We start from the raw sequence: 21,837 nt of genomic DNA, 5'->3' as shown, positions 1-21,837 counted from the left end.
ACTCTGGGGCTCACTCCACTCTGTATCTGCTGCTCTCTCTGGTTTCAACTCCATGGAATAAGATATCCCTGCAATGGGCTAAAGGAAGTAACATCTTTGCTTCTCTCTCTGAGGGAAAGATCTGAAAAAGCTCAGTGTTTTCCTTACCCAATTTGGGAAACACTATTGATTATCTATTGTAGTTTCTTATATATTGATTTAACTCTGAGAAGACCAAAGAAAGATCTGGTCTTTGGTTTGGATTCTGAGTCTGTTAAGACTCAGAGTCCTAACTTGATTCTTGTTAAGACTCAACCAGCTAGCCTTTTTTATTTTATAATTTGAAGGTGAAGTTAAGAGTTATAATGATGGGGGCAGCTGGGTGGCTCAGTGGGTTGAGAGCCAGGCCTAGAGACAGGAGGGCCTAGGTTCAAATCTGGCCTCAGACACTTCCCAGCTATGTGACCCTGGGCAAGTCACTTAACCCCCATTGCCTAGCCCTTACCGCTCTTCTGCCTTGGAGCCAATACATAGTATTGACTCCAAGAGGGAAGGTAAGGGTTTAAAAAAAAAAAAGAATTATAAGGATAATTGTGGTAGTTTTTATTTAGATAGTATAAATTTGGGTTAGTCAGATTAGGGAAGATTAGTGTAGCCTGTGAAACACAGGAGAAGTGCTTCCTCCAGGGAGTTTATTGGGATGGATTTAGAATCCCTTAGAATTAGAAATCCTTTTTATCCTTATATATTTCAATAAATATTTTATTTTTATAACTGGCCATTTATTATTTTTACAGTACCCTCTGTGTGTCCCACTCCCTGCTTTCCCACCTCCTTTGGTGTGTTATCTCTCCCTGTTAATCATATTGTAAGCTCCTTGAGGGCAGAAACCATCTTTCTTTTTATTAATTGCATCCCCAGTACTTGGCACAGCATATAAGGCACTTAGTAAATGTTTACTGGACTGAACTGGCTAGCAATTCACATTCAAAAAGGACTTTTTCATTTACTTCACAACAAACCTGTGAGGAAAGTCATGCCATCCTGAGCTATAAACAGGTGAAGTCTCACCTTACCTTGTGGAAACCAAGCCTCAATCTCATTTCTTGGCTGCCAAATCCAAGACAAAGGTGCCCACCAAGTTTTCAATTCCCCCTTTATGTGGAGTCTTCCAAATGGAAGGAAAGTACCTTGAAGGCCAGGATCATCTTGTTTGATTGCACTTGTAACCTCAACACCCAGTATGATGCCTGGCACATAGTAAGCACTTAATAATTGCACTATCTTTTTCTCAATCAATCCCCATTATGTAGATGGTAAAAGGAGGGCTCAGTGATAGACCCTTGCCTTCAGAAAGCCTGATCTTGGAATGAAGGCTTCTAATTCCAAATTCCATGCTCTTTCCACTAAATCTCTAAGTCTAGACTTTCCATTTTACCATTTGCTGAGTCACCAGCCTGACAGCTGGTTGACAGCTGCTCAGGAACTAGATTTCCTGGATCATCATTTATGCCCATTATCTCGCTCCCCAGTGACACCTCCATCTCCCAGCTCATGGCTGTGAAATAGAAAGGAGAGAGGCAACATGGATCAAGTGTAATTAGTACTTCAGGATTTATAGCTCTTTAAGTTGTTTGCCTCATGTCAGATGCAAAGGCAGTTTGGGTGCCCTGGGTCTGAATTTTTACCTTGAATACAAATGATGTCATTGTAGTCAGTAACTTTCTTTCAGGAGAACCTCCTCAACTTCTCAGACTAAGACTGGTTAGAAACCCAGTGTTTCCAAAGTTGCCTCCAATAAAGAAAAATTCCATTGTAAAATATAATTTATCCACTCTATTTTTTTTTTTGCCTGAATTAATTCAGAAGAATCTCTTTGTGTGTGTTCTCTCACAGAATCATAAAATTTCTGGAAGTCCTAAAGCTACTTGGGAGCATTTGGTTGTTTTGGTTGTTTATAGGGTAAGATCGATTTTGGTTAAAATGGAAATAAATGCATTAAATTTTCAGCACTCTTTCACACAAGTTGTCAGTTTGGAAAAGCCTTAGAGATAATTTATCCCACTCTCCTCATTTTATAGCTAAGGAAACACTTTTGCCCAGCAAGGCGAGGTGACTGGCTCAAGGTTACCCAAGGAATGGATGGCCATGCATGACTTTTTTGACTTGAAATCCAACATTCTTTTCACAATACATTTCTAAGTTTGGAAGGAAGGGGTAAACTAGGAGAGTATAGGGACAAGAAGTCAAGAAAAATCACATTGACTGGGGACAAAAACATTGCCTATTTCAGGTAATAAGCAGTGTGGGGGGTCTTTGTTTTATTTTGTTTTTAATCAAACAAACCAAGAATCTCTGGATATCTTCAAAGTACAAGATAAGAACAACATATTAAAAGTCCTTCCTAAAGAGCTAAGGCTTATCCAGAATGACTTTTTTCCTAGGGCTGCCTATAATTTCTACTCTACTTTGCCAACAAGCACAAGTGTATTTACTTCTCAACCCAGCTGTTTTTCAGCTGTACTGAATGGTTGTTATCAGCTGCTGGCCCTGAAGAACACTGTCATACATGCATGTGGCCCAAACCACTCACCACAAAAGCCAGTCCCAAGAAGCTGTTTCTACTTGGCCATTGTTATAGAGCAAAGAAAGATGCTGAGAAATGTCTCAACCTAGAAATCAAGTCTGTATTAGATGTTCCCCTTGGAAAGTGAGAAGTTCCAAGATTTTAAAATAAGCTCTATCCATAAATCCCTAAGAGTTATACAGCTACTAGTGAGATGGGAAAACAATAGATCTGCCTAGAAATATCCAAGAGAAACTGATATTTTATTACATTTTCTTAAATGTGAGTGATGGGGGAGGGGTGGGGTTGGCTAGAAAGGAAATAAATGAACATCCAAAAACAAGTACTGCTGTTAATCTGATAGCTGGATGAGAAGTTTCTGAGAAAGCTAGGACCACTTCAATAAAACCACTGGATACCCAAAACTGATTCTAGGATTAGTAATTTCAGTATTTTGATATGACAAATTAGTTACTTGGGAACCATATGTCAAAGTTCTATTTAAAATTGCATTGAGTTTGATATGTTGGGCATTTTATGCTTTTTTTCCCTAACAGATCCCTCAAAATGTTAATGTTAATAACAAAATTCTAAGGAAGTAGTTTTTAAATGAAATCCTGAGACAAGGGACACAAAAGCAATCTGTGCTTATAGTTTGATTTCCTTAAAAAAAAAACTGTTGTTAAATTTCAGGAAGTTACATTTTATTCATATGTAACAGAATATGCACACTTGCAAAAAAGATGATCATCTACAGTTACTTTTTATTCATAGAGATAGCTTTCAAGGTATAGTATGGTGGTGGGGAGAAGGAAGGAGAGAGAGAAAAGAGGGATGGAGAGGGAGAGGGAGAGGAAGAGAGAGAGACAGAGAGACAGAGAGACAGAGAGAGACACAGAGAGACACAGAGAGAGAGAGAGAGACAGAGAGAGACAGAGAGAGAGAGAGACACAGAGAGAGACACAGAGAGAGAGAGAGAGAGGGAGAGAGAGGGAGAGAGAGGGAGAGGGAGAGGGAGAGGGAAAGGGAGAGGGAGAGGGAGAGGGAGAGAGACAGAGACAGAGACAGAGACAGAGAGACAAAGACAGAGGACAGAGAGAGGAGTTGTAGATTTGGGGTTTATTTTGGGGGGAGTGGGGAGTCAGTTGTTAAATATTTACCAGTACATCTCAGGACTACAGGGTCATTTTCCAAACCTCCTAAATTCATAAATGGAACAACTTTGCAAATCCCTGCTCTGGGGCTAGATTATGGATTCAAAGAGTAAACTTCCATTTGTTTTCATATGGTAAAGACAACAGGAACAAACGACTTCCTAATCAATTTGAAATTCTTTGCATCTATAATCTCATCCCTGGTAGAAGTTCATAGAGACTTTTCTCAGCTCAGCCACTCCTGAGTAAAGAAGCAATAAAAGGGGGGGGGGGGAAGTCATAATAAATTATTATTATTAGACTGCCAAGTGCATACTAGGAAGCTGTTCCTCATTGTGTTCTAATCTACCATTGCCACTGTCTGAAGGCTTAGATATTGCTGTGATAGGTACCTTAGGAATACTCAGGAACAAACAGAAGAGCATCCTATTAAAATTGCATTTGTGTTTCTGTCTTCTTTGATGGGTTTCATTCTGTTGCCACAGAGGCAAAGATAACGGGCTCCACTCAGACAAAGTCTAACTCAAAACAGAGCTCTCTGCTGAGGCTGGCCTTTTGTTTCCATAGCCAAGGAAGCACCATGAGTATAGCTGAACCTCCCTTTAGGAAAGTCCATTATACAGTGAACCCCAAAGTTACATAACAGATAAAAACTGGAGGCCTGTTGTGGGGATAAACCAAGAATGAGTTCTGCTATGAAGGGCCGCTTTGTCTCCTTTAAATCGCCAGCTCCCCTCGGGCATTCAAATGATTATATTTCAGAACAGTTCATTTTACACACAACTTTTTAGCAATAATATTTATCATGAAAGCTAAAGTATTCCTTCAAGGAAAGAGAGTAAAAATTCATGTAGATCATATGCATGTATGTATGTATATATACATGCCTATATGTGCTTGCTTTCAAATTATAATTCCAAAACCTTCCCTTGCTTTTTTCCAATAAAAAAAGGAATTGTTTTCCTGTGTCTATACTATCCTTCCTATTCCCCCTCGTCACCAGTGAGAGGCTAGCTAAGGTAAGGAGTTCAGAATTTGCCCAGGGAATACTGCAAAGCTAACAGCCAGAGAGGGAGCCCACATCTGTGCATATGTAGATAGACAGATGTGAGCACACAAAAGCTTGCACAGGAGCTCAAGACTAGAGACTCCAGATGTGAGGCAAAAGAATCGGCATACAAAGACTTCATTAATCCAAAGTTTTCTCATGAAAGCAACCATGGAAAATGTACGAGAAGAGCCAAATGTTATTATTATATATGTAAATACAAAAAATAGGGAGAAAGATATAGGACTTGAGAAGCTGAGGGAGAAGACACATTCAGCTAATTCCTTAATGAATCTTTGTCTCTAGTTGGTAAAATGATCTTCCTTCCAGAAGAGACTCCCTCCTTTTTCCCCTCACCCCAAACAAAAAATGCTCCATCCCATACTACATGAGACTAATGGCTTATGTAAGATCTCCATGGAAAATTAAGGTGCTATCATGGTTCTAGAGGATCAGCGATAAACATTTCCTCACGCCTCATAGTGAATGAAAAGGCAAGAGGACCCCAATGAGGAAGGTTGCATGATCTGAAACAAAGAAACAGTCCCTTTGTTGGTTGGGCTTAACTGTTTTCTTGGTGACAAGGGAGAGCTCTATGGAAGTAGGGAGAAGGGGATATCAGGAAATGGCCATGGTACAAAAAGCAAAAACATCAATAAAACTTTGTTTTGCAGAAAGGCGAAAATTGAGTTATTGGAACAGAATAAACTAGCAAAGATCTCAAATTCTATTATTATTAATATCACTTCTATTTAGACTCTTAATTTTTCTAGAATTTTGACATCCAATGTTTTCTTGTTCCCTGTCTTAGTAATAAATAAATGGCCAAATTGTAAAGGGTTGCCCGGAAAGGCAAGTGCCAAACCCTGGGTAACACAAAGTACTCAGTTCTCAGTTTCATCAACTTAATTACTAAAGATCTCCTTTGCAATCATCTCCCACACAGACCATCCTTCCCCTCTCCTTCACAGATCCTGCAATGAAATCACCACAACTGACTTCCAGATTTCTGAGTCATCCTCTCCATTACAAGTTCAGGCAGAATGAGCAGCTGGATGTTGAACCCAAGACAAAAGGACTGAGCAATCAGGGGAATTAAATTGCTCCATGTGGGTCACACCTTTCCCACCCCCACCATCATCACTTTCTCTGATGTGAAAGTCTCTTCCACACAAGTCCGCCTCAGTGTAACACAGCTGCCCTGGGAAAAGAATCCTTGCCAAACCAAATCCACTATGTGGTCAAGCCTTCCAGCTACACAGTGAGGCTACTTGGTTGGCTGCCACTGATCTCAAAATGACTATTAAAGGTATTTTGTCATTGAAATATTTCAATTTAAAAAACCCCTCAGGTAGGCCTACCATTCTATATTCCTTCTCTAAGACCTCTTTTCCTCCAAGACCCTTGATTTCTGCCCAAGCTTTCTGCCATAGACTGGATGATCTCGTCCTGTTGTGTTGGCAAAGCACACCCAGATATACACAGTCAAAAGGGCATCCATGTGATAATTATCACAGGAAAAGGAGCCAAAGGCAGCCACAGACCCTAGGGAAAGGAAGAAATGGACCGAGCGAATTACAACTCTTTTTGATGGCATTTTCTCAATCTCTTAAAGACTGAAGCATCCTAGCTAGGGCAGACTGCCCAGGGCAGATTATCAGCGAAGATATGTCCAAAGATAGAGAATATTTTAAAAAGTAAACCAAAGAGTCACCATTGGAAATGATTCAAACCCAACCCTGTGGTCTAATCTAAGCATGTGGAAGCAGGGATCTGCCAAAAAGGCAGCGAGCTGAAATTCAGGAGAAAAGGACTATTTTGGGGTGAGATAGGTTAAGGAAAAGCAGAATGCACAGTGAATTTTATTAGCCTTTCATCATCTTGTCATTGCACACTCCAGTTAAACATGGAAACAGCTACAAGTGCCTGCCAAATGACAATAGGAAATCTGACCTTGCTGAAATTTGCTTCCAGCACATTTTGAAAAACACAACAATGGACAACTTCAAGAGATGTGGCAGAGTCACTGTGTACAACTAGATAAAGCAAAAAGAAGGCAGAGCATGGCTCATCATTTGGCAAATTGGGACCCAGGGGGCACTCTTCCAACAAGAAGATCAGGAAAGCCAGGTCACCATTCTGAACAGTTTTACACGCATCAGCTGTAGCCATTCACTCAAGAATTATCTCCCTAACTCCATGGGTCATGTTGCAGAAAGAACCATTCTTTTCAGATTTCAGATAATATTTAGAAGCATTTATTTGACTCCCTCTTTGTGACTAGATGTTAAGGAGATATGGAAGCATCAGACATGATCCCTACCTTAAAAGTCAGTCATCATAAAAAAGAATTTATCTATGGGGTAAGTACTGGGGATAAAAAGAAAATAAAAAATACGCAGTCCCTGCCCTCAGGGAGCCTATATTCCAAAGGGATTAACAACATATAAATAACTACATATATAAAAGATATATTCAGAGGCAATAAAAGGGGAAGATGTGACTGGGAAGGGCCTCCAGCAGAAGGTGGCCTTTGGACCAAGGCCTAAAGAAACCTGGGAAACTAAAAGACAAAGGTGAAAAGATAGAGAATCCCAGATCTGCAGGGCAACCCTTAAAAAGAAAAGGAGATAAAGAGTCTTGAAAAGCAATGTTTTGGACTTTAGAGTTAATGAAAGAGGAATAAATTGCCTAGCCCTTACTGCTCTTCTGCCCTGGAACCAAGAGAAGAATCCATTCTAAGAGAGAAAGTAAAGGTGTTTTGGTTGGGGTTTTTAAGTGTAAATGTCAAACAAAGGACTTTACATTTGAATCTGTAAGTAATAGAGAGTCACTGGAGTCATTGAGCACAGGGGTGACATGGTCAGACCTATGCTTTAGGAAAAAAAAGTACTTTGGTATCTGAATGGAAAATGTAGAAAGAGACTTAACAGCAAAACCAGTGAGAGGATATATAAACAAACTATATATATATAGTTTTGTTTTTGTGTGTATGAAAAACAAAACACTACAGTAATATAAATGGAAAGAACTACCACAAAACAATAAAAAATGAATGCTGTGAAACTGAATCTTGGCCAAAAAGAAGAGATGTCGAGAGAAAAATGTTGTATATAGTATGTTTTCAGTGTTCATCAGTTGTGTCAAATTCTTTTTTTCCTTTTTCCCCCCCAAAAAACTTTTTTCTTTATAAAGGATAGCTCCCTAAGAATAGGAATACATGGCATATCTTTTAAATAAGAGTTTTTTAAGATCACTAAAAATCTATTTTTTTAATGTTAAAATGAAGGTTAAGTAAATGCTGAGTATCATGGTTCTCATTTGAAAAAACATCTAGAAAAATTTACTTCTATTATTACAAAATCTTCTTGATGATACTTACTATAATACTTTAAGGGATTCTAGTTACAAGAAAACTAGTTACTGGCAATTGATGCTTACTCTTTACAGCTTTAGTTAGGGTTAATATTTATAGCAGCTCTCTTTGTGGTGGCAAAGAACGGAAAATTGAAGGAATGCAGAATGCCCATCACTTGGAGAATGGCCTGATAATATATGTATAATCCAGATCAAATTGGGAGGGAGATAGGAAAGGAGGGAGGGAAGGAGGGAGGGAGGGAGGGAAGGAAGGAAGGAGGGAGGGAGGGAGGGAGGGAGGGAGGGAGGGAGGGAGGGAGGGAGGAAGGAAGGAAGGAAGGGAGGGAGGAAGGAAGGAAGGGAGGAAGGGAGGAAGGAAGGAAGGAAGGAAGGGAGGAAGGGAGGAAGGGAGGAAGGAAGGAAGGAAGGAAGGAAGGAAGGAAGGAAGGAAGGAAGGAAGGAAGGAAGGAAGGAAGGAAGGAAGGAAGGAAGGAAGGAAGGAAGGAAGGAAGGAAGGAAGGAAGGAAGGAAGGAAGGAAGGAAGGAAGGAAGGAAGGAAGGAAGGAAGGAAGGAAGGAAGGAAGGAAGGAGCATCTTACTCCAAGAGAACTAGAAAGTCATCAACAAAGGCCCAGAGTCAGGAATGAGAATGGTTTATGCCAAAGATTGAGAGATAGTCTGCTTCACTGGTGGTCATCCACAGTTAATCACCTTCAGAGGTAATAGCTTGAAGCATGAAGTTGAGGATCAAAATTTTTAAAGCCCTTTTATATACAATCAGCCTAGTTAATTCCTAATTCCATGAGACAAAATACTAGCTCCATTTTAGAGAAGACACAAAGAAATACTGTGATGTCACCATCAACATTGTCACTAGGTTATGCCTACAACATAAATTATGAGCAATGTCAGGTTACAACATGGCACCACTTCATTCCTGGGTCTGTGGCTAACCACATCCCTGCAAGCCTAGAACAGCAGTCTCATCCTACAACATTATTCTTATCCAGCAATTGCTGGATATACCACATTGGTACCTTGTATCAAAGGAGCAAAATAGCATAATAATGACTAGCAAGTGATGAACAAGTACTTTGAAAATTAAACCTGAACTGTTGGGTTTTTTTTTTGTCTGAAGAGGCATTCCAACATTCTATAGAAGACAGAGGCAAGAAGGGATTAAGATTTGATGCTATGTGAATTCACTACTGCAAGGGTGGTGACCCTCCTTATACCCATTTTCATAAAGTACGAGACATTTAGTCCAAGGGCACCAATATTTGGACACTGAAAACTTGACAATAACTACCCAGTTGTATCACTTAGTTCTACATTTTACAAGTGGTTTGGCATCTTGCAGAGTCTTGTGGTGATGCAAAGTTCAGCTAAGGAGCCAAAATAGTAATAAAAAAACAAAGAAGCATTAAAGCTTTGGTTTCTACTTTTTCTTTACCCTGGTAGGCTAGCTCTGAAAATAGTAGTCACTTGTGATTTGCCAAAAATTGAGAAAATTATCTCCGAGATATTGTTGACTTTACCATCTTTTTCACCTCAGTCCTAAACCCAAAAGATCATGGAAAGTCATTGTGGGGCAGAGTCAAAACATGGAAAACACAGTCACTAAATAGACAACCACAAGCAAACCCATTTTGCCTTCCATGTGAACTGCCCACAGTGAGGTTAGAGACACAAAGGATGGCAGCCAAAGAAACTAGTTTATATACTTCTATTCTCCACATTCATTCCTGCTTCCCTTAATCAAAGTTCTTCAGACTATTCAAGTGAGGCAAAGCCAGTAAGGCTAAAATGCTTTTAAACCATCTCTATTAAGGTGGAAATTGGTAAAATGCTACACAAAGAAAGGTCAGAAGAGGAATTAAGACAAGAAGAAATAACACAAGCAATCATCAATCTCCACTCTACTATTGGCAACCCTCCCCTTTCTATTCAAGTCCTTGATCCTGGATGATAGGGAAGCAATTTCATTTATCATGAAAGCAGAAAAACTGTGCACAGAAGGCTTAGATAAATGCTAAATGCCATGTCTCATGTGCTGAGTGGAGAATATCCCAAACACCATTGTGTTGCCTTGACTATTTCCAAATGCTACTTCAAGTTCTTATTCTATCATCCTTTCCCAGTAGTCTTTCACCAGCTATTAGCTTCAGGCATTTACTTCAAAGCTTAGGAAAAGGACTCTTTTTAATATCTTACATTGTGATCTATCAGTACCAACTCAAGCATTTTTCAATACATGTTCCCTGATCTTATATAAAACTCCCTTTTTTAGAAAAGACTAAATTATAATATAATCATTATTCATTTTGTGAAATAATTCATCCTGTTATTCTCAGGATTCTCCTAAATGCATTAGGCAAACTAAACAATATGCAATTTATGAAAGCTGGATTTACTTGCATCTCTTACATAAAGAATTCTTTTCCTCTTATTTTCTCTCCTCAATACCTTTGTCTCCTGGATTGTGGCATTAAGGTGCTCTCCAATGCCAAACACATCAGAAAATGAATAGCAAAGCTGAGAGTCATTTCATTGTCATTAAGGATAATCATATAACAGAAATAAGTCAGAACCATGAAAGTCTTTGGAATCAACTAGACCAGTTCCATACACCTAGAAAACATATGAACTACTTACACAGTTTTCAACCAATTAGTCCAGAAATGTGTTGAAGGATAATAAACCAGCTGTTTAGTCCAAGAGCCAGAAGCAACCAAATCCAGATGTTGTCTTGCTGGAGAACCCTATTAGAAGAGAAATAAATGAACTATTGGAATTCAAACATCATGATTACTGAGTGAAATAATGCTCTAAAAACACTACACATAGGTAAATCGGATTTTTAAAGGGGGAAGGAAAATGCCATGTGAAATAAAGTACTTAAAAGTATAGGGCTAAGAACTGGCTAATTTCCCCTAAAAAAAAAACCTCTAGAGAATCACACATTATGGGAACTCATGAGGTCAACTTTCTCAGTATATTTCCAGACATTAACAAGGTCAAGTCGTAAAGCTAGATGGGACCTTGGAGATCCAACCCCAACGTTGGATAAACAACAAAACTGAAGGGTTTAAGTGACATGAGTACCGTCACACAGCTAGTTAATAGCAGAGGCAACACTAGAAAACATCTTTCTTGACTTACAAAAATAAGCTTATAGGTCCAGATTCATAGATTTTTAAGAGTCAAAGGGGGCCTTTGAGGATCATATAATCCATCTGTAATCCACCTTTGTTGTAAAACACTTTTTATACAAATTCCTTTCTGGACAGTCCCAACTATTATAGGATCAGGTCTCATTCCCTTTTCTCGCCTTCCCCATTCCTCCAATCCCCTCTTCTCTTCTCCAAAAGTTTGGTTACACACATAAAGAAATTCCTGCTTTTCCTCAAAATAAACTTTAAATATTGTAGCTTTCAAGCAGGTGGAAAAGGCAATCAAAAGTTTAGTGAAATAATGTAAATGTAAAGGATACACCCAAAATGAATAAAAACAGAATGCAACAAAACTGTAAAAAGTCAAGCAGGATGTGAATGAAGAAAGATGAGAAGATAACCCCAATTCAGCTCACTGTAGAGGTGGGAGGTCCACAGGCATTACATATTACACATATTTTCTGACCCTATCAATGTATCAGTCAGTTCTGATTTTTCTTTTCTCTTCTTTAGAACAATACTATTTGTTACATGAGATGGCTCTTGGGGATAAGGAGGGCAAGGTATCTTGGGATAACTATGATGATGGAAAAAACAGCAGTCAAAAATAAAAACTTTTAAAAGAAGAGTTTGAGAGAGAAAATCAGAAATTTTAAAAAAGATATGTCTGTGGAATGAAAAGAACTGTTTTATATATAAAAGTTGACAATCACAGGCATGGGGACCAAATCCCTAAAAAAAATGGTGGGGGCAGCTGGGTGGCTCAGTGGGTTGAGAATCAAGCCTACAGAAGGGAGATCCTAGGTTCAAATCTGATCTCAGACATTTCCTGGCTATGTGACCCTGGGCAGGTCACTTAACCCCTATTGCCCTAAACCTTACCAGCAATACACAGTATTGATTCTAACACAGAAGGTAGGGAGGGTAAGAAAAAGGAAGGGGGGGGGGTAGATCCTTCAGGTGTGCTGGGTAAGCCTATTTCTAAGGACATCAAGGGCTCAGGACTCTGGCAAAAGTTTGCCTGGCCATAATGCTTTTCCCTCTAAAAGAGCAAACTAGAAGTGCAAAATGCTAATTCCCTAGGATATGTGGTTCCTAATAATGAACTTCTAAAAACTTAAAGTCTCCTAATTACATGTCCAAAATAAAACCAACTGGTTGTCTTCTTCTCTGAAAATATTATACAACAGCTTTGAAAGAGAAATGAAACTTTCATTTTAATGCGATTTGTACCAAGTCTGATTATTTGTCTCCAAGTAAAAGAAGCAGGTGGCAGGCATTAACAGGCTCAAAGAGCCACACATCAGGGATAAATTCCCAAGAATTAAATAGTCAAATTTGAATATAAGACTTAAAAAGTTTTTAAATGTATTTTGCTTCCCAGCAATTAGTATTATCATTGTCTTTCTGAGTCAGTCCTTCACTATAGCAACTTATATATTTTCCTCTTCCCATCCCCAAAGCACTAAATGGGTATTCTGAAATGCTGCCTTAGGGTTCCCCACATAGTTTACCCAGTTCTCTTTGCATAAAGTAGAATTGAGGCAGTGAGGTCATTTATTTTGAAACTACAGCAACCACTCATATTTTCTTCATTTTACTACTGCAATTCCACTGGGATCAGAGAAAATGAACAGCATGCCACACCCATCCTCTGCTGTGGTCCATTCCAAGATGATGCACAGCCCCTATTGTATTACCATTTCCCTGCAAAATGAATTTGTTACAGGTTCACAGATTTAGGGACCTGGAGGATACTGAGAACAACCCTTTCGTTTTATAATCAGTGAACAGCAAATATTTATTATATTAATAGGTGGTGGACTGTGCCAAGCTCTGGGGATATAATTTTGTAGAGGAGGAAACTGAGGCTAAATGATGTGGTTAAATGACTTCCCTAAGGTCACACAAGTATTATGACAGGAATGATGTTACTGAATGCAATGAGCCAATGCAAAGACCAAATAAATTCCAAGGAAGCATTTGGTCACAAATGTAAAGAATAGTTTAAATTCTGGAGCTATTAAAGGTAAATATCACCAAAATTTTCTATCTAGTATAACATGATTTCTTTAAACAGTTATATGAAGCAATTTCATTTTCCCTGGCTTATTCACTTATTAGTTGTAAAAGTCATATATAACCCCCCATAAGAACAGGCACTTCCCCCACTTTTCTCTCTCTCTCTCTCTCTCTCTCTCTCTCTCTCTCTCTCTCTCTCTCTCTCTCTCTCTCTCTCTCTCTCTCTCTCTCTCTCTCTCTCTCTCTCTCTCTCTCTCTCTCTCTCTCTCTCTCTCTCAGTGGGTCCCAGTTTACATCAGGAAACCAGAAAGGCTGCCCAAAGTCACTCCTCACCTTCTCCTTTCTCAAACTCCCACTAGGTTTACCTGCCTCTTCTCTCAGCCTGAAGCTATTCTGGGAAGGGAAATATAGAACATTGAATTAAATTGAATTAAAAGCTTAAAAAAAACAGCTGTGGAGACTAAAATAAAAGGGAAACCAATATGAGTTCACTGACTGTAGCAGGCAGAATTCTGAATTTGGAGGGTAAGAAGCAGGAATGGGAAGAGAAGGGAATGAGCCTACTATGTGCCAGGCACTATGTGCCAAATATTTTACAAATATTATTTCATTAAATCCTCACAACAACCCTGAGAAGCAGGTTATTATTATCCCAATTTTACAGTTGAGGAAACTAAGGCAGAGAGAAGTTAAGTGACTTTCCAAGGATCCCACAGCTAAGAAAAAATGAGTCCAAACTTGAAACCAGGTCTTCCCAATTTGAGACCCTGTGCTCTATCCATTGTGCCACATGTATGCCCTCAGGAGTTCAAACTCCAGGGTAAATTACCCGATATCCTTGAATTTTAGTTTTCTCTCCCAGAAAATAAAAGCAGTATCCAATCTACTCTACTCAGTCCTGGTTTTCCTGGGAGTCAGCCTCTGATTCACTAGGAACCTTTAGTACATGATCTGTTGTGACTTCAGCCTTTTGCCTGCTCTGGAAAGTAGCTAGAAAAAAAGAGAAATTCCTCAGGGAAGCTGGGGCACATTTTGAAAAGCCTGGCTATTGGAAGAGCTACCTTTCTGCCAAATAGTTCTGGTTATGCAGACTCATTCTTCATACTTTGTTGCTTATGTAATTTATTATCATCTGCTCACAACCTAGAAAAACTGGAAAGAATATTAGTCCAAAGAGGCTCTCTACATCAGCACACACAGCAAGCAATACCTAGTTGGGGAAGAGGCAACAAATTTTAGTGGAAATGACCTAAAAGAGTAAATAAAAAGATCTGGATTTGAGTCCACTGTCCCATTTAATAGTTAGGTGACATTTGGCAAGTCTATTAACTTCTTTGGGTTTCAGTTATTCCATCTGTAAAATACAGTGTTTTTTCTTTTCTTTTCCAATTTTATTGTATTTTTAGTTCCAAATTCTCTCTCTTTCCTCTTTCTCCCCTTCACTGCCCTCCCTTTGCAAAAGCCAGAAAAACAAAGGCCATGACAAATATGTATGTATAGACATGCAAAACAAATTCACACATTAACTGAGGAAGAAAAGGAGGAGAAAGAGAAAAAGAATATATGCTTTGATCTGTATGCTCAAGTCCATCACTTCTTTATTCGGAGGTAAATAAGTATGTTTTATCACAAGTTCTTTGGAATTGTGGTTGATCATTTTGTGTCAGGGTTACTAACTCTTTCAGTTGACTGTCCTTATAGTATTATTATAGAAATTGTTCTCCTGGTTCTTCTTCATTATGCATCAGTTTATACAAATCTTCTCGAGTTTTGGTTTGTTTATTGAAACATTTATTATTTCTGATAGCACAATATTATTTAATCTATTCGTGTATCATAATTTCTTTAGCTATTATCCAATTAATCAACACTCCCCCAGTTTCTAATTCATGGCTGTCATAAAAAAAAAAGCTAATATAGACATTTTTTGCACATATGGATCCTTTTCCTCTCTGCTCTTTTTTGGATATAAGTTTTGGCAGGTGTAAAATCTAGTAGTAGTATCACTGTGTGCACATTTTAATAGGGTTTTGGGAGGAATAGTTCCAAATTGCTTTGAGGAACAATGGATCAGTTCATAGCCCTACCAACTGAAATTTTTTTACCTGTTTTCCTCCAGGATATTGAGAACATTTATTCCTAATGCTGTATCATTTTTCTTTTATTTCTAAATAATGCTCTGTTTGCTAGGGCTTGGTAATTTTCAAGCGTTGTTCTTCATTTCTTTGTTCCTAGCAATCCAAGGAATGCTTGTACATTCCCTACCTCAAAGTACCTTCTAAAGTTGGAATGACAGAGATTGAAATTGTGAGTCCCATCTTGACCAGTAAACAAAAACTAGTTTAAGCTAAGTAAGTCTGCAGGCAGCATGGCAGCATCCTTGGGTCCCCCAGTGGGTAAATAAAAAAGGTCATTTTTAACCAGGCATAACTTGATTTCTTCATCTAAACACTGGAATCCTAGGATCAGGCGTGTGATTTTTCCCATTATCACAAAGGAATGGGGGAGAGACCGAGAGACTGTTGTCCCACCTCTTCCTTAGGTATTCACCAATTAGAGATATCTTGGGTTGTCTAGGTGAGGGCTAAAGAGCATGCTTCTAAAACTGTATTTAATGACTCGACTGAATGAAAAGGTTCTGATCACTGAGATCACTGATCAATTAATTTACATTGCTAGCCTAATCAATAAATCAATTTTCTTACCTAGAACCAAGTGCTTATAGTTTTTAATCATCACAATGTCATTTTCCTTTTATTGTCAATTTAGCCAAGCTAATGGATGTGAAGTGGAACTCTCTAGTTGTTTTAATTTGTATTTTTCTAATCATTAGGGTGTCTTTAAAGAGTGATTCATAGCTTAAATGTCTTTTTCTGAAAGCTGCCTATTCATATACTTTTACTATTTATCAATTGGGGAATGGATCTTATTCTTATAAAGTTGACTCAGTTATCTATATATCTTAGGAATGAAACCTTTATCAAAGAAATTTGGTATAAATATTTCCCCATTTTCCAGCTTTTCTTCTAATTTAACTACACTGTTTTTGTTTGTATAAAAACTCTCATTTTATGTAATCCGAATTGTCCATAAGATGGGAATGAGAATATTAGCATGACTTTCACTCTCTACCTCATGGGGATTTTCTGGATAAAATTAGATAGTATAATGCAGTACTTTTTAAAAATAGTGTATAGCAGTCCCTATTATTGCTACATACATCAACATATATGTAATGACTGATATTCATACATCAACCACTTAATTCATGCCCTTACGACTTCTTGCCTGGACTACTATAATAGTTTTCTAACTGAACTAAAGCCTTTGGGCTTCCTGCACACCCATTTTCTACAGAGCTACCACACATCTGACTAAGTTATGCTTCTTAGAAATATTCAATGACTGCCAGTTGCTCCTCAGATAAAATAAAACCTTTTCTAGCCCAGTAGTTCAATTCCTGTACAGTCTAGTTTTAGTCTGCCTACTGTAATACAGAGAGAGAAAGAGAGGACTTGAAAGATGCTGGAACAGAAAACCAGCTGCTTTGGGGGACTGATTTCTGGGTAGCACCTTCCCTTTTCTTCCACTAAGCTGTACAACTTTAATGGAGCCAGTCCTGACCTGACCAGAGGGTAAATCAATCCCTCCCAGCTTTCTTCCTTTGATTTGAAAATCCTCCCTCCTATTACATAAACTTTGAGGCAGTTCTTCTATAATTTAAATTATCTAATTTATTTTATTGAAAAGAAGAAAGAGAGGGTAGAGGGACACCAGGAGATCTAACTATTTCCTGTGGCCACTTTTTGATGGTGGGATCAAAACTGTCTTCAAGGAATATAGTTCCTTTAAGTCCTTGAAATCTTCAGTTTAGGGCAGGAAACTTTCATTCAGCTCAGCTAGGCAAAAGGGTATAAGAAAAGAAAGTCTCCTAACCAGCTCTTTCCCAGAGTCTTAGATAAGAGACTGACCAGAAACTCTCTCTGGCCAACAGTCTTTCCTTTTTAAATCTTCAATGGAACTCCCCCTTCCCCCACAGGTCCATGAATGTTCCATTTGCCCCTCCATACACTTCTTCAATCGTTGCAGGTCTCCCTTGTTCTTGGCAAATTCCTTATTTACACTACCTAAGATTATTGCACATCAGTGTCCATCAGGCACTCTATTCCAGAAATCAGCCATCCTTGCTGTTTACCACACTTGGCGCTCTATTATCCACCTCTATGACTTTGTAAAACTATTTATTCCAGTCTCAAACAATTTATGAAACCCTGGGTAAATCACTTAACCCCATTCTGCCTCAGTTTCCTCAATTTCAAAACGAGGATAACAAAAGGACCTACCACGCTGGATTGTTGAAAGGATCAAGTGAGATAATATTAGCATGATGTCTGGCACATCATAAGCATTATAGAAATGCTTATTTCCTTCTTTTCCCTCCCCCTAATTATTGTATTTACAAATTATATAAGGGAATCAAAGCAGAGGATGAGACCTGCTTGGATAAGCCCCTGTGCCTGGCACATACCTCACCCTCTTCATGTCTACCTCCTAGAGTCTCTACCTTCTTTCAAGATTTAGTTTAGCCATCTCCTACCAGAAACCTACCTCTGTTTTTAGTGGTACATATTGCTTCCTCCAATTATCCTTCCTATACTAACCTGTTTGCATGTCGTGTTACCCTCCTCTTCCCCTACGCAAAAGAATGAAAGCTCTTTGAAGAAAAGGGCAAACAATCTTTCCCTTTGATTTTGTATGCTCAATATATAATGCAGTAGCTGGAACACAATGAACTTTTAAAATAATGTTAAACTGGTTTAGTACAAGAACAGGAGCCAGATATCAAATCTCAATCCTTGTCAACATAAGTGGCAACTAAAAGAAGGGGGACTGATTTTCCAAGAAACAGAATTAACAATAAGAGGTCATGCAAAAAAAGTAAGGCATTTAGTATCCTAAACAATCTTTACTAGAGATAAGAGAACACAGGTAAAGAATCACAGCAAAGCTAGCAAAAACACTTGAGATCTTGCATGAAGTGAGCAGAACCAGCCCAATCCTCTTTATCAATCCACTGATTATAAACTCACTGAGGCCAGGAGGAACTGTGTATTATTTATCTTTGTTCTTCTAGCCCCTGGAGGTGCTGGGCAGCACACTGTGTTTCATTTACTATATGTTTATTCCTTGGAATTGAATCTCATGGTAGCAGATCCAGTACTCAAGCATTCTGGCTCTAGGTTAATGCTTTTTCCTTTATCTCACCATACACCAAGTTAAATTGTTGCTTGATTAGGATTCAATGATACATAGAAGTATGTTGTATCAGTTTACTTGTGTTCATATTATACCTTTTCCTATATATGTATCCAAATCTTACTTCCCTAATTAGACTGTAGGGTCCTAGCCATAGAGCCTTATATTTTATATCTCTCACAGTGCCATGCATTACAAGCATTCTATAGAGATATAATATAGTATAAATGAAAGAACACCTCATTTGGAGTTAGAAGATATGAGTTTGAATCACAACCCTGTAATTTTACTAGGTTTGAGATACTGGTCAAATCCCAACCTCTCACAGCCTGAGCTTCCCCTTCTGTACAATAGGGATAATAATCCTTGCCTGCCTTACAGGGTTATTATGAAGCTTTAAAGAGAACATAAAATGCTAAATAAATGTTAGCTATTTATTGTCGATACCAGTTAGAGTGCAATAGAGAGGGGTATAGTTTACAACAAATAACCAATGAGGAGCTCCAAAGAGAAAAAGATACCAGCAGAGAATTGTATGACTGAAAGTTACGATGGGCTCACCATAAGACAAGGGCAAAGGATGAAAGGAGGATGGGCAAATATTCTGCAAATATTCCAAAGGTAACCTTGTGACATCCATAGGAAGAAAGAAAGACTTCTACTCTGTCTGGGTAAACTCTTCTGTAATGAGCTTTTAGGAGGACATAGACAAGACTCACACAGAATGGGAAGAAAGGGATGGATAGTGGTCTGCATCATTAGAAGGAATTCCCAAGGATGAGATGAGATCACAAATCTGTTTTGGTATTTGTTAGAAACATCATTATTGCACAATGTTTGTCAAGTTTTCAGCAAAAATGTTTGAATATTACTATGACAAAAGAAAAAAAGAATATGAAAATTAGAGAAACTTGAGAAGACTTCTATGTATTGATGCAGAATGAAGTAGAACCAAGAAAATCATTTACACAATGAGTCCAATGATGTAAAGGAAAACATCAGAACTCAGATCAATGAGTGACCAACAGAGAAGCATGTTTTCCTTTTTCTAGCAAAAACAGAACAAGGCATACTTTGCCAGACATGGCCAATGTGTTATGCTTTTGTTTTTATTTTTTCCATTTACACTTTGTTATATGGGAAAGTGGACAGAGTCATGTTTTACCAAAAAGAAATTTGTTTTGCCTGAATCTATGATTTCATTAGTATTGAAAGATCTCAAAAACGAAACTCTGCCAAAGAAGATTAGCACCTGCTCTGCAATTTATGGTCCCAGAAGAGTTTGTTGCCTGAAGCAGCAAAAGCTTAGGTTGCTTTGCACAAGGTCATTCAGCAAGTCCAGTGGCTGGACTTAAACAGAGCTCTTCCTGCCCCCAAAAGCCAATTCTCTATTCACTACTTCCAAGGAGCCTCTCAATAAAATATTCATTCAATGTTTTTTGTTTGTTTGTTTGTTTGTTTTAAAGAAAGGGAAATGACCTGACTCTACTAGGAAGACACAGGGCTTTTTCAAGTAATTGTTTTGACAATCAAGCACCTTCCTTCTCTCCTTACATGGTGTATAATACAGCCCTATCATTGAGCAGTAGGATGCCTCTCAAAGACTAGCCACAGATGGCTCACATATACAGAATCCAGTGTTTCCACCCCTTTCTTGACCAAGGCACCAAGGAGTGACCACATCAGGAAATGGATTCCAGAAGCTCTTGTTTGATGTTTGACTCATGACCCAGACTGGCTCCTGCAACTGACCAACCCCTTCAGCCAAACTTCTGAGACCTGGCTAAAAGCCTTCACAAAAGTCACGACCCTTGCTTATCCATAAGGAATTCAGTCACTCTATAAAAATTCAAATTCATTTTAATCAAGGGCCTTGGTCAGAGCTAAAAAAAGAAAATGATAGCAAGTTTTTGTATCACTGGAGACACTGGAATAGCCAGATTCTGTACTGAATAATGGATGTAAATCTCTGGAAACATCCCTTAAGGAAGTAAAAATTTCTGAAGGGCAGAATCATGCTGATCCTCTTGCCCAACATTTTTACAAACCAGAATCTGATTAAAATTAATGAGGGCTAATCTGAAAGAAAAGGAAGGAGAGATATAACATAAGATCTACAGAAGTATATGTATAATTTTATGAGGGGGATTTACTAATTCTATATATGTGAAGCTCTAGTGTGTATATATATATATATATATATATATATATATATATATATATATATATATGTTTTGGGGATGTGGGGGTGAGATTAGGGAAAGAATTTGTTTTTTATCATCACCTGGGCAAACTTCCTTTTTCGCACTTCAGGGGTCTCTTTGGAAGTTCCAAGGCTTATTTCCCTTCAAGGGAAAGCAAAGCAAAGGATTTACTTGTGCCTCAGAGAGAGTTCTGCCTGGAAGATTCTTCTCTCAAATTTATTTATAAAAGAAACTAACCTTATTGGATGATAACAGCATATTTAGTAATATCTTTAAATATGGATATAATCTGCATAAGTAGAGCAACATAACATGATGGATGGAGATTTGGCTTTGACTGAATCAAAATGACCTGGGTTCAATATTGCCTGACCTCTGAATAATATCTGGCTCCCCTGAACAAGTCACAGACTCTCACCAAACCCGGAAATTCTCAGATCTGTAAGTTGCAGAGCAGGGGCCAGTCCACAGTGATAGAGGGAAATCTCCATCTATCATGACATAGAAGATGTTCTCTTCAACCCTGTGACATTATTTTCCTGGCTGATCCAAGAACAATATACTCCATCTCTCAGCTCTGGGCACTTGGCTGGACTTTCTCCCATATCTGGAAGGCTCTCCCTCTTTTGCTCTGGCTGCTGACCTTCCCAGTTTCCTTTAAGTCCCAACTAAAATGCCTTCTTTTACTGGAAACCTTCCCTTACCCTTCTTAATTTCAGCACTTTCCCTCTGTTAATTATTTCCTATTTATCCTGTATATAGCTTGCTTTATATTGATCTATCTGCATGTTGTCTCCCACATTAGAGCATAAGCTCCTTGAGAGCAGAAACTGATTTTTGCCTCTTTTTGTATGCTTAATGCCTGGCTCATAGAAGGCACTTTGTTGATTGATTGATGATACAAACAGTGACTTTTGTTTTGTTCCCCCCCCCCCATCTTATAGGAGTCATTTCATAATCTATTTAATCTTAAGAATGCCTGAATGTCAGTTTAGATCACCACTTAGAATTTGGTTCTCTCAAAAGCAAATTCAGTCAACATAGATTTTTTTTTCATTTTTTTATACTCATGAGCTTA

General features: G+C 38.4%; 1 protein-coding gene across 14 annotated transcripts in view; it reads right to left on the bottom strand.

The window, feature by feature from the left end:
- TLN2 (talin 2) overlaps positions 1-21,837 on the bottom strand; it is a 596,702-nt gene that overhangs the window by 479,476 nt on the left and 95,389 nt on the right. For all 14 annotated transcript variants that reach the window (XM_056808077.1, XM_056808019.1, XM_056808054.1 and 11 more), the window contains one exon: positions 10,760-10,866. The gene's annotated coding sequence lies outside the window, so the exon portion shown is untranslated. The remainder of the gene's footprint in view (positions 1-10,759; positions 10,867-21,837) is intronic.

This window comes from Monodelphis domestica, chromosome 1, assembly GCF_027887165.1.
Source record: "Monodelphis domestica isolate mMonDom1 chromosome 1, mMonDom1.pri, whole genome shotgun sequence".
In the NCBI taxonomy this organism is placed as follows: Eukaryota; Metazoa; Chordata; class Mammalia; order Didelphimorphia; family Didelphidae; genus Monodelphis; species Monodelphis domestica.
The sequence above is the reverse complement of the archived record's forward strand: the minus strand, read 5'-3'. Positions and strand labels throughout refer to the sequence as shown.